The following is an 11,187-nucleotide window of genomic DNA, read 5'->3' on the forward strand; positions in this document are numbered from 1 at the left end:
TTCCTGTATATATCCTCTGTTTTGTCCTTAAAATTTGTTGTGGTGCATGTTTGGTTTCCTTTTCGGCAAATACATCTCACATTGAAAGTCAGTGGATTTTTTGAAAAGATAACGTTGCAATGTATACAGATCACATTTTTAAAATACTTTTCTTTTGTTCCTCTTCCAAAGTGAAAGCCAAAGGTTAACTTACAAGACAGACGTCATCTGGTTGTCTGTATTTTTTGTCGGTCACTGTAGGAAATTAGAAAGAGGAAATTAAAAAAGCTATTAAAGAATTGTGGAAATATATACTTTTATTCTCAAAATGCTTGTTGTATATTTTGTGCACTTTTCCATTATTCATCAAAAGTATTTAAATTCAAAGTATTCAGTTTGTTAGATAATCCTATATGGAAAAGAAATAGAAAAAACTTATAAAAGACTTGCATAAGATTTGGCTTACTTCATATAGTGAATCATATAAGGCTTACATGATTTACTCATGAAAGTGGCCACTTTCTCATTACTTTCATATATTGTTTTAATAAGTATCCAAAAGATACAAGTTTCAGTTATATAATTTTTCAAGGGATCTTATATCTATTTTCACTCTTGTATGCTTTTCGTACAAGTTTCACGCAAGACAGATACAAAATTTATAAGATTTATATATATCTTTTCCATATGGGATGTTATGACATCTGATCAGTTCACATCAGTGGAATGCGGACCAACAATGCTGATGACTGGACTCAGAACGCCTGTTTTCTCTGAGTTAGTATTCCTTGTTAAGGACTCATTCCAGTCACTTTACTTTATCACTTCAGCTGCCTAGCCACCATCCTACACCCTCAAACACTTTTCTGGAGAACAAGCCAGTATCCTTCTCTCTACGTGCATCTTTTTTCCACTCCAAATAAGATAAGGTACACATTCCTGTGCTGGAAATTGGCTTGTCCCACTGGATCTAATTTCTTCTGTTCTCTTGTTCAGAGACATTATTTCCAGACTTCTTTTCTTCATTACTTTGAAAAACATATTGTAAAAAATATTATAAAATGTTATGCCATCGCCAGAGAGTAGGCCCTTATAATGAATAAACTCATTTAACTTAAAGGTATGATAGATGCCCTGGCTCTGTCTCCAACACCCATTAGCCCCCACCTCTGCCTTTTTACCTAGTGAAAGCTTCAGCTGGTTGAATATCTGTTACAGCACTTGATCCCTGTCTGAGTAGAGCTGGAAAAAAGTGTAGGTTATCTCATTTAATATTCCCTGGTTCCTTTAGATAACAATACAGAACATATTCATCGGACAGTTTAAAAATAGCCTTTTAGTTAAGCTACTTCAGAGACAAGCAGTCATGACAGAGATCTTGGATGTTGTTCCTGAGATCTGATGGATCTTGGGGGTCACTGCAACGAGTGCTCCTATCACCAATGTATGGAGGACCACAAGAGCCACGCGCATCGAAATAAAAAATTCTGTGCTTAATTTTAATAAACTGATTTTTAAATTCTTTTCAAGTCTTCATTTCAAAAAACATTTTCGAATTGCACTTTAATAAACTGCATTTCAAAAAACATTTTCGAATTCCACTTTATTAAAAACATTTTCAAATTCCACTTTAATAAACTGCATTTCAAAAAACATTTTCGAATTGCACTTTAATAAACTGCATTTCAAAAAACATTTTCGAATTCCACTTTAATAAACTGCATTTCAAAAACCTTTTTCGAATTCCACTTTATTAAAAACATTTTCGAATTCCACTTTAATAAACTGCATTTCAAAAAACATTTTCGAATTGCACTTTAATAAACTGCATTTCAAAAACCTTTTTCGAATTCCACTTTAATAAACTGCATTTCAAAAACCTTTTTCGAATTCCACTTTAATAAACTGCATTTCAAAAACCTTTTTCGAATTGCACTTTAATAAACTGCATTTCAAAATCCATTTCCCTTTCCTGTTCGCTCAGGGATTAACATGTGGATTAGCAGTTGGATTAGCAGTTGGATTAACAACTTCATTTTAAAAATCCTGCTGCTATTCAAATTAGCCACACCGTGGGATGTAAGGAGCTCTCTGATTGGTTGGTCAGACACAGGCTGTCTGCCAGCCTGGATTTTTCTAGCTCATAGCTTCTCCCTGCTACGAAGCGTGTGTGCTTGTACAAAGGCCGTTCAGCCTCGGGATTTACACTCAGCTCGACACGGATATGTGAAGAATGAAGGGACCCTGCAGCGAAACGGAGAGCCCAACCTCTGATTGAGTGCCCGTTTACTCAGTCTGACCACCTGTTGAAGGTAACGTGCTAACATGGCTAACGCTAGCATCACCGCACATAGCCCCGTTATTTTAAGGTCATTTTAGCTTATGAAAATTTTACGTCGCAGCTGTACGAGCTAGCTACGTGTTTTGTAAGCTGCTGTGCTCTTCTCAAATAAAGCTGGAAGCAGCTCAGACTGTTAGAACCAGCACTGAGGCCCGTTACATTTATACAGTGTTAGAGCAATGGCTGCAACCTACAGCCTTTAAACTAGCGATTAAAATGCTGACAGTAAACTCGTCAGTCCAAATGTTACCACATTACTCTATGGTACTTAGAGTTAAAACAACTGAGACAGGCTGATTTAAATAACAGCTGTCAGTTCTCTCATTCCTTATATCAGGACTGGGGATCACACTACTGATTTCAGTTCATTTAATATGTGAGAGCACAGATTCATTCTCAACTGGACATAAACGATGATCAAAGGTTGTATATATGATGAATTCATCAAATCCCAGCCTCTAACACAGTGCGCTGAATCTTAGCTTTGAATGTCCAGTATATTCTAATCAGTGCAATTTAAGCATTCACTGAACCTACAGTATCTACACCTGTGTGGTAAATGTGTGGTAAAGATACAGATAATGAAGTTTAATTATTAATACAATATACATCATGAAAAACAAAAGCTGAAATTGATTCAGTTTAGTACTTTTCTCTGTATGTTCTGTGATTATAAAGGCCTTAAATTCTGTGATATATACTGTAAATGATTTTCACACAGGTCTTAAAGTACTTAAATCACTGCTGATAGTCTGGTTGTTTATATTTTCACATCTTTTTGTGTCTGTAGGGCTGTTTGATGACGATTTGGACTCCTCTGGGAGATGGGGACACACCCACATCTGTTCCATACTGCAGCCATGGATGGTGTTACGGCTCTGAGTCAGCCATCAGACGCACACACTGGAAAACCAGCGCCTGGACTTCATGCAGGAGAGATGACCTCAGTGATCATGGACTCTGCATCCTCTACTTTACCTCCTAATCTCTTTCTCTTTAACACACAATTAAAATCACTCCAAAAGAGTGTAAACTTACTGAGGAAGTCTCTAACTTGTACACATTTGTACTTTTACTTGTTTTATGAGTTATTTTTAAGAAGAGTAAAGTTATTCACAAAGTTTTTATTCTTCTGTATTTATTCTTTTGTATCATGTAACACAGACATACTAAACTTTACAGACCTGGTGAATTGGGGAAAAAAAAAGTCATATATGTACATGAATGAATCATTCAGCTTCAGCAGTATTTCTATTCATCTTATGAATTCCAGTCTAATGTCAATTCACTGTTTGAGTTCAGTTTTGGTCTTAAACTCCAGAGAATACCACCTAGTTCAACAATCTTTTTATCTGATTATTTGCAAAACGGTCTTCTTCTGAGAGATGCTGCTAGAGCTGAAATTGAGCCCAAAGAAACAACAAAGTTTAGTTCCTCTAGATTTTCCATGGAAAATTGTTTTATCACTCATCCAGGTGACTTCTCCAGTGTCACGGATGAGTGATGAATATATCTCCCACTGAAAACCATTGTGTCCAGTTAAAGTCAATCGACTTTTTTAAGGAGAGTTGTTAGATGCTGTGCTCGTGAGGACAATGAGTTTTAACTTGCAGCACAACACAAAGCTGCCATATTGGATCAACGAACAAAACACTTAATTGAGCAGAATTAAGTCAAAATGCAATATCCTCATATAATGACACATCACACATGACCCAGCATTGTTCTAAGAATGCAAACTTTCTTATTGGAAGTCTTCACAGCTGCCAGAAAGGGACAGATTTCTGTCTGGTCTTAATGAGTGGTCGTTGCTCTCTCGTTTTCTCTGGAATTGCGGCACAGAGGATGTAATACCCATGATAAGAACTGAGGTGTGTGTCCTTGTCAGGAATCAGCCATCCTCAGCTTCCAGGTTAAGAAAAGTGGAACCAGAAGATATTCAAATACATCTCTTCACAGCTGCTGATGAATTCTACAAAAAACAAAGTTTGTTAAACACATTTGCAGGTGAATCACCACTGATTTATCAGTGCCATCCATTTACTCAAAAATTACTGACAAGTGGATAACTAGAATATATAGTTTATAATTTCAACAATGTACTGTACAAAATGGAACTGTACATGACAAATGTGGTGTGGTGCTTGTGGAATTTTTAACAAGGACCCTACAAAACTTTACAGTACTCATGCTGCCAAACTTCTGATGGCTAGGTGTGCAGTTCCTGCTTTAAATGCATTCACTTTTAAGATTAAGAAATCTAAGTGATAAGAGGCCAGAAATGTTTGAACTCGCTTATGAACCTAAATCACTGAGGCCGTCTCTCCTGCATGAAGTCCAGGTGCTGGTTTTCCAGTGTGTGCATCTGATGGCCCAAAGCTGACTCAGAGCCGTAACACCATCAATGGCTGCAGTATGGAACAGATGTGGGTGTGTCCTCATCTCCCAGAGGAGTCCAAATCGTCATCAAACAGCCCTACAGACACAAAAAGATGTGAAAATATAAACAACCAGACTATCAGCAGTGATTTAAGTACTTTAAGACCTCTGTGAAAATCATTTACAGTATATATCACAGAATTTAAGGCCTTTATAATCACAGAACATACAGAGAAAAGTACTAAACTGAATCAATTTCAGCTTTTGTTTTTCATGATGTATATTGTATTAATAATTAAACTTCATTATCTGTATCTTTACCACACATTTACCACACAGGTGTAGATACTGTAGGTTCAGTGAATGCTTAAATTGCACTGATTAGAATATACTGGACATTCAAAGCTAAGATTCAGCGCACTGTGTTAGAGGCTGGGATTTGATGAATTCATCATATATACAACCTTTGATCATCGTTTATGTCCAGTTGAGAATGAATCTGTGCTCTCACATATTAAATGAACTGAAATCAGTAGTGTGATCCCCAGTCTTGATATAAGGAATGAGAGAACTGACAGCTGTTATTTTAATCAGCCTGGCTCAGTTGTTTTAACTCTAAGTACCATAGAGTAATGTGGTAACATCTGGACTGACGAGTTTACTGTCAGCATTTTAATCGCTAGTTTAAAGGCTGTAGGTTGCAGCCATTGCTCTAACACTGTATAAATGTAACAGGCCTCAGTGCTGGTTCTAACAGTCTGAGCTGCTTCCAGCTTTATTTGAGAAGAGCACAGCAGCTTACAAAACACGTAGCGAGCTCGTACAGCTGCGACGTAAAATTTTCATAAGCTAAAATGACCTTAAAATAACGGGGCTACGTGCGGTGATGCTAGCGTTAGCCATGTTAGCACGTTACCTTCAACAGGTGGTCAGACTGAGTAAACGGGCACTCAATCAGAGGTTGGGCTCTCCGTTTCGCTGCAGGGTCCCTTCATTCTTCACATATCCGTGTCGAGCTGAGTGTAAATCCCGAGGCTGAACGGCCTTTGTACAAGCACACACGCTTCGTAGCAGGGAGAGGCTATGAGCTAGAAAAATCCAGGCTGGCAGACAGCCTGTGTCTGACCAACCAATCAGAGAGCTCCTTACATCCCACGGTGTGGCTAATTTGAATAGCAGCAGGATTTTTAAAATGAAGTTGTTAATCCAACTGCTAATCCAACTGCTAATCCACATGTTAATCCCTGAGCGAACAGGAAAGGGAAATGGATTTTGAAATGCAGTTTATTAAAGTGCAATTCGAAAAAGGTTTTTGAAATGCAGTTTATTAAAGTGGAATTCGAAAAAGGTTTTTGAAATGCAGTTTATTAAAGTGCAATTCGAAAATGTTTTTTGAAATGCAGTTTATTAAAGTGGAATTTGAAAATGTTTTTAATAAAGTGGAATTCGAAAATGTTTTTTGAAATGCAGTTTATTAAAGTGCAATTCGAAAATGTTTTTTGAAATGCAGTTTATTAAAGTGGAATTCGAAAAAGGATTTTGAAATGCAGTTTATTAAAGTGCAATTCGAAAAAGGTTTTTGAAATGCAGTTTATTAAAGTGCAATTCGAAAATGTTTTTTGAAATGAAGACTTGAAAAGAATTTAAAAATCAGTTTATTAAAATTAAGCACAGAATTTTTTATTTCGATGCGCGTGGCTCTTGTGGTCCTCCATACCAATGGGACCACTATTGCCTTCACCCTCCATGTCTTCTTGAACTCACAGGAGCTGTTCTTGTCTTCCAGGCCAAACTCGATACAGATGTTCCTCTATACTATGCCGGCCACTTGGTTATGGCCTTCCACGCATGCCCTGCCTGCTAGCCTCTTGCACCCTGCTGTTATGTGCTGCGCTGTCTTAGGGGCATCTTTACACAGCCTGCACCTGGGGTCTTCTCTGGTGTGATAGACCCCCGACCTCTATGGAGCTTGTTCCTGTGCTGCAGTAATCAGGACCTCTGTGCTGTCTATCAGTCCAGCTTTGTCGAGCCAGTGGCAGGATTTCTCGATGTCAGCCACTTCCACTATTTGCCAGTAGTAAATACCATGCAGGGGCCTGTCCTTCCGTGATGGTTCCTCCTCTTGCACCTTTTCTTTCTTGGGTTTTTGCTTCCCGATGTATTCACAAAGCACAAGGAAGGATAGATACGCATTTGAATATAACTGTAGTAAATCCTTTGTCTCTGCCAGAGATTGTCATTTGACTCTGTGTTTGTTGACCGATTTTGCAATTAAAGGATATCCAGTTTCTTTGCCTTGAGAAACTCTTGGCTTGCGTTTGCTTTGGTTCATTATCCATTTACATTGTGAAGGCCCATCCCATCACTTTTGTAGCATTTGGCTAAATATGAGCAGAGTATAGCCCTTTAAAACTTAAGAATTTATCCTAATGAACTGAAGAAGCTTCTCGGATGAGAGGTGAAATGTCTTCAAAGAAACTCAAAGAAATACAGATGCTTTTATTAATAATAATAATAATAATAATACATTTAATTTGAAAGCGCCTTTCAGAACACTCAAGGACACTGTACATGGTAGAATAATAAAAGCAACATAAAAGCAAGCAGTTTACACAATCATAAAAGCATAAGACATAAAACAAATTTAAAATAGCAGAGTGGAGAGGTTATGTGGAATAAGCTATTTTGAACAAGTGAGTTTTGAGTTGGGACTTAAGATGAACTAGACCCAAAATACTCAGGCACTTGCAAAATCCGCTAGATTGCCAGTAGTGTCAGTAGAAGACAAGAAGGTTAAAATTTGTTAAGATGTATCAAAGAATATCTAAATAAAAGATAAAAAGATACCGGTGAGTAGCAGCAGCAAGTCGCGCCAGCGTTCACTCAACCGGAAGACACGTGCGTGTCTAACCTTTTCTTTCCAAACTCCTTAGACTACGATGACCTAGATGACCTTTACAGACTTAAGAATTTATTTTACTTCTATCAGGAGTCACATCATCTGTAAAACAGCCATTCGGCATTGCTGAGCTGCTCCACAAATTCCTTCCTTAACAATGCACCCTATTGTTGATTTGGCCACACCTAAAGTTTTTGCTATCTCTCTGGTAGTTATTTGTTTTTTTCAGCCAAATGGCTTCTGTCACTTACGGTGACATTTCTTTCAGCCTTGTATTTAAAATTCCAGTGAAAACCTATGATATATACTGTAAATACAGCATCTTGAACTTATCACAGATATTATGTCTGCGTCATTTGTGATTTAAAAAATGCTTGTCAGTTAAATTTTTGTGTGTTACTATCCAAAATTTTCTTAAAACACATTGAATTTAAACTGAAACTCTGAACTTTAATTACATTTTAATTGTAATTAAAATTTCTTTCAACAAACCAGAAACACTGTACAATTACATTTTAATTTGGCCTGTTTTAAAGTAGATTTTAAAATCTACTTTGGACATGCACAGGGTCAAAACAAAAAATGTGATTTTGTCAACGAAATTATCAACCTAACTGTAAGACATTAAGGCTTTAAACAAAACTGAGCAGTTGGAAGAGGAGTAATAATAATAATAATGGATTGCATTTATATAGCGCTTTTCGAGACCCTCAAAGCACTTTACAATTCCACTATTCATTCACTCTCACACTGGTGGAGGCAAGCTACAGTTGTAGCCACAGCTGCCCTGGGGCAGACTGACAGAAGCGAGGCTGCCATATTGCGCCATTGGCCCCTCTGGCCATCACCAGTAGGTGGAGCATCTTGCCCAAGGACACAACGACCGAGACTAGCCGAGCCAGGGCTTGAACCGGCAACCTTCCGATTATAAGGCGAACTGCCAACTCTTGAGCCACGATTGCCCTAGTGTAACTGGTTTTGACATTTGCTGAGGGGATTTTCACTGCACTGATGCGTAACAACAACAATAACAATGTAACACATTTTTCTTTTTTCCCTCATTTGTTACACATCAGCCTCTTCATCACATCAGTCAGATTTTTGCAATGTAATTAGTCATAACCACTGGAGAACACCCAAACTTATGAGATAAAGCACTGACGTATCTTTCGCTTTTTGTTAACACACAAAAGTATCAGGTTTTGTCAGGTTTATAACTAGATGCATTCCATTATATGATTTGAAGCCACAAAGTCCCTATGGGCAGTCACTTTAGTGTGGAAAAATACATAACATTGTAATAAAAAGGTAAGATATGTGGACCAGGGCATTTGTTGCCTTCTTGTGGAAAATGACAGTTAAGGGAACAGGGCAAGTATTTTAAAATGGGAAGCAAAAACTCAGTTAACATTCTTACTCATTAGTGGAGCTTGAGGAATGTGTCAGGTACACTGGCAATTTTTTTTCCTTGTCATATTACCTCATTCCTTTAGTGATCAGTTTGGTAAGACTCATAAAGTTTTAAAATAAAATTCTAGTCTTTCAACAAACCAGAAACTCTGAGAGAGGGCCTGGACTGTTCCAGACTGGATTTGCCCTGAGTGAGAGGCAGGGGGCTGTTGTGTGTATCTTAGTATCCCCTCGACTTGCTGCCTGTACATTGGGGTTTTTTCCCGGCGGATGAGAGGTTTTGTTTCCTGTGCCTTTGGGTCGAGGAATGGGTCCTGACTCTTGTCTGCACCTATGCGCTAAACGACAGTTCAGTGTACCCAGCCTTCTTGGAGTCCCTGTTTGGGGTGCCTGGAGACTCTTTCATCTTAGTGGGAGACTTCAACATTTATGTGGGCAACAACTTGGAGACCTGGAGGGGCATGATTGGAAGAAATGGCCTGCAAGATCGGAACCTGAGCAGTGTTCTCTCTCTGAACTTCTGTACAAAAACTCCAGAGAGTCCATAACAAGTTCATGACAAACACCGTCTTCAAACATAAGCATGTCCGTAATAGTGGCACCAGGACACCCTAGTCCACAGGTTGATGATGAATTTTGTAATCGTATCATCAGATGTGCAGCCATATGTTCTGGACACTCGGGTAAAGAGAGGTGCTGATGTGTCAGCTGATCACTACCTGGTGGTGAGTTGCATCAGGTCATGGGGAAGGATGCTGGAAAGACCTTGGGCACCTAAATGTATAGTGTGTGTGTGCTGAGAATGCCACAGGCCCCTGTCGATGAGATCTTAAACTCCCACCTCTCAAGGTTGGTGCCTGTCGTGTTGGTAACCCCTGAACCAGATGGTGGACACAAGACATGAATAACCATCAGGCTGAAGAAGGAGTGCAGTACCTGAAACACACTCAGACAAAGTTAATTTAAAGACAAGAACTTTAATGAGTCAAGGCCGACACAAATGTGTTTTATCTACTTTCAAATCCATTTATCATAAATGTAACAAATAAAGTGTTTAGAAAGTTAGCACATACATATAATTCCTACGTTTGTTAAGCCTGGATTGGTGGCATGGTGGTTAGTGCTGTTGCTTCACAGTAAGAAGGTCCTTGGTTCAAATCCACAATATGGGTAGTTTGCAGTGGTTTCTCTCTGGGTATACTGGTTTCCTCCCACAGTTAAAAGTCATGCAGTTATTATAGTTAGGTTAAGTGGTGATTCTAATTTACCTGTGAATGTGAGTGCAAATGGTTGTTTGTATCTATGTGATAGACTGGTAAGCTGTCCAGGGTGTACCCCGCCTCGTAATCTATCACTTCAGGGTTATTTCCCAGCCCCTCTGCAACCCGGATAAAGAGAGTAGGATGGTAGTTGTTGTAAATCCATTCACTTTTTATGGTAACCAGACTCTAGACTTTGTTGAACATTATGTAATATGAAGACAACATATAGTATTTAAGTGACCAAGTAGTATTGCGGTAAAAGTTATTGAATAGTGTTGAAATAAAATGACAAAATTGTGAAGGATTAAAATATTCCAAGAGCTCAATTTACTTCATCTAAACATGTTTCAATTGCATTTTATGAACACAAAATGCAGAGGTTTATTGAATATGAAAAAGTTGTGTTGATTTAACTCAGTTGTTTACGTTTCTGCCAAAGCAAAACATTTGTGTGCAATCAATGTCCACTACTGAATTAAGTAAATCCAACATGGCCTTTTTTTCAGTGTATAATTAGGATTATTTATAATATATATATGAATTAATTAGTCCAATTTCTTTAACCATAGAGAATAACTAAATCCTTCAGAACAATGTCACATCAATGCACTGAACTCACCATGTTATCCATCTAACAGAGCCCCAACATGTTCTCACTGTAATTTCCCCCTCATGAATGAATTTATGCTTGCACTAATCTGAATGTTTGAAGGGAAATCAAACGCATTTTTCTCGCAGTACTCAAGCTGACTTACCTTTGTTTGAATGAGGGCGAATACACAACGTGGAGGCTTAAAAATAGACAAATCTTGTACCCAATCCATACATTGTGTGAGAAAATGAAGGAATATTCCTTCATTTCTCACACAATAAAGGAATATTTAATATGTCAGTCTAATCATCATTATATAGGGCTT

General features: G+C 38.1%; 1 long non-coding RNA gene across 1 annotated transcript; it reads left to right on the forward strand.

The window, feature by feature from the left end:
* Positions 1 to 1,939: 1,939 nt before the first annotated feature.
* On the forward strand, positions 1,940 to 3,447 carry LOC134624890 (uncharacterized). The gene is made up of 2 exons (XR_010093665.1): positions 1,940 to 2,291; positions 3,111 to 3,447. It is a non-coding gene; the product is annotated as an uncharacterized LOC134624890 (long non-coding RNA).
* Positions 3,448 to 11,187: the final 7,740 nt, after the last annotated feature.

Source organism: Pelmatolapia mariae, linkage group LG3_W (assembly GCF_036321145.2).
Source record: "Pelmatolapia mariae isolate MD_Pm_ZW linkage group LG3_W, Pm_UMD_F_2, whole genome shotgun sequence".
Lineage (NCBI taxonomy): Eukaryota > Metazoa > Chordata > Actinopteri > Cichliformes > Cichlidae > Pelmatolapia > Pelmatolapia mariae.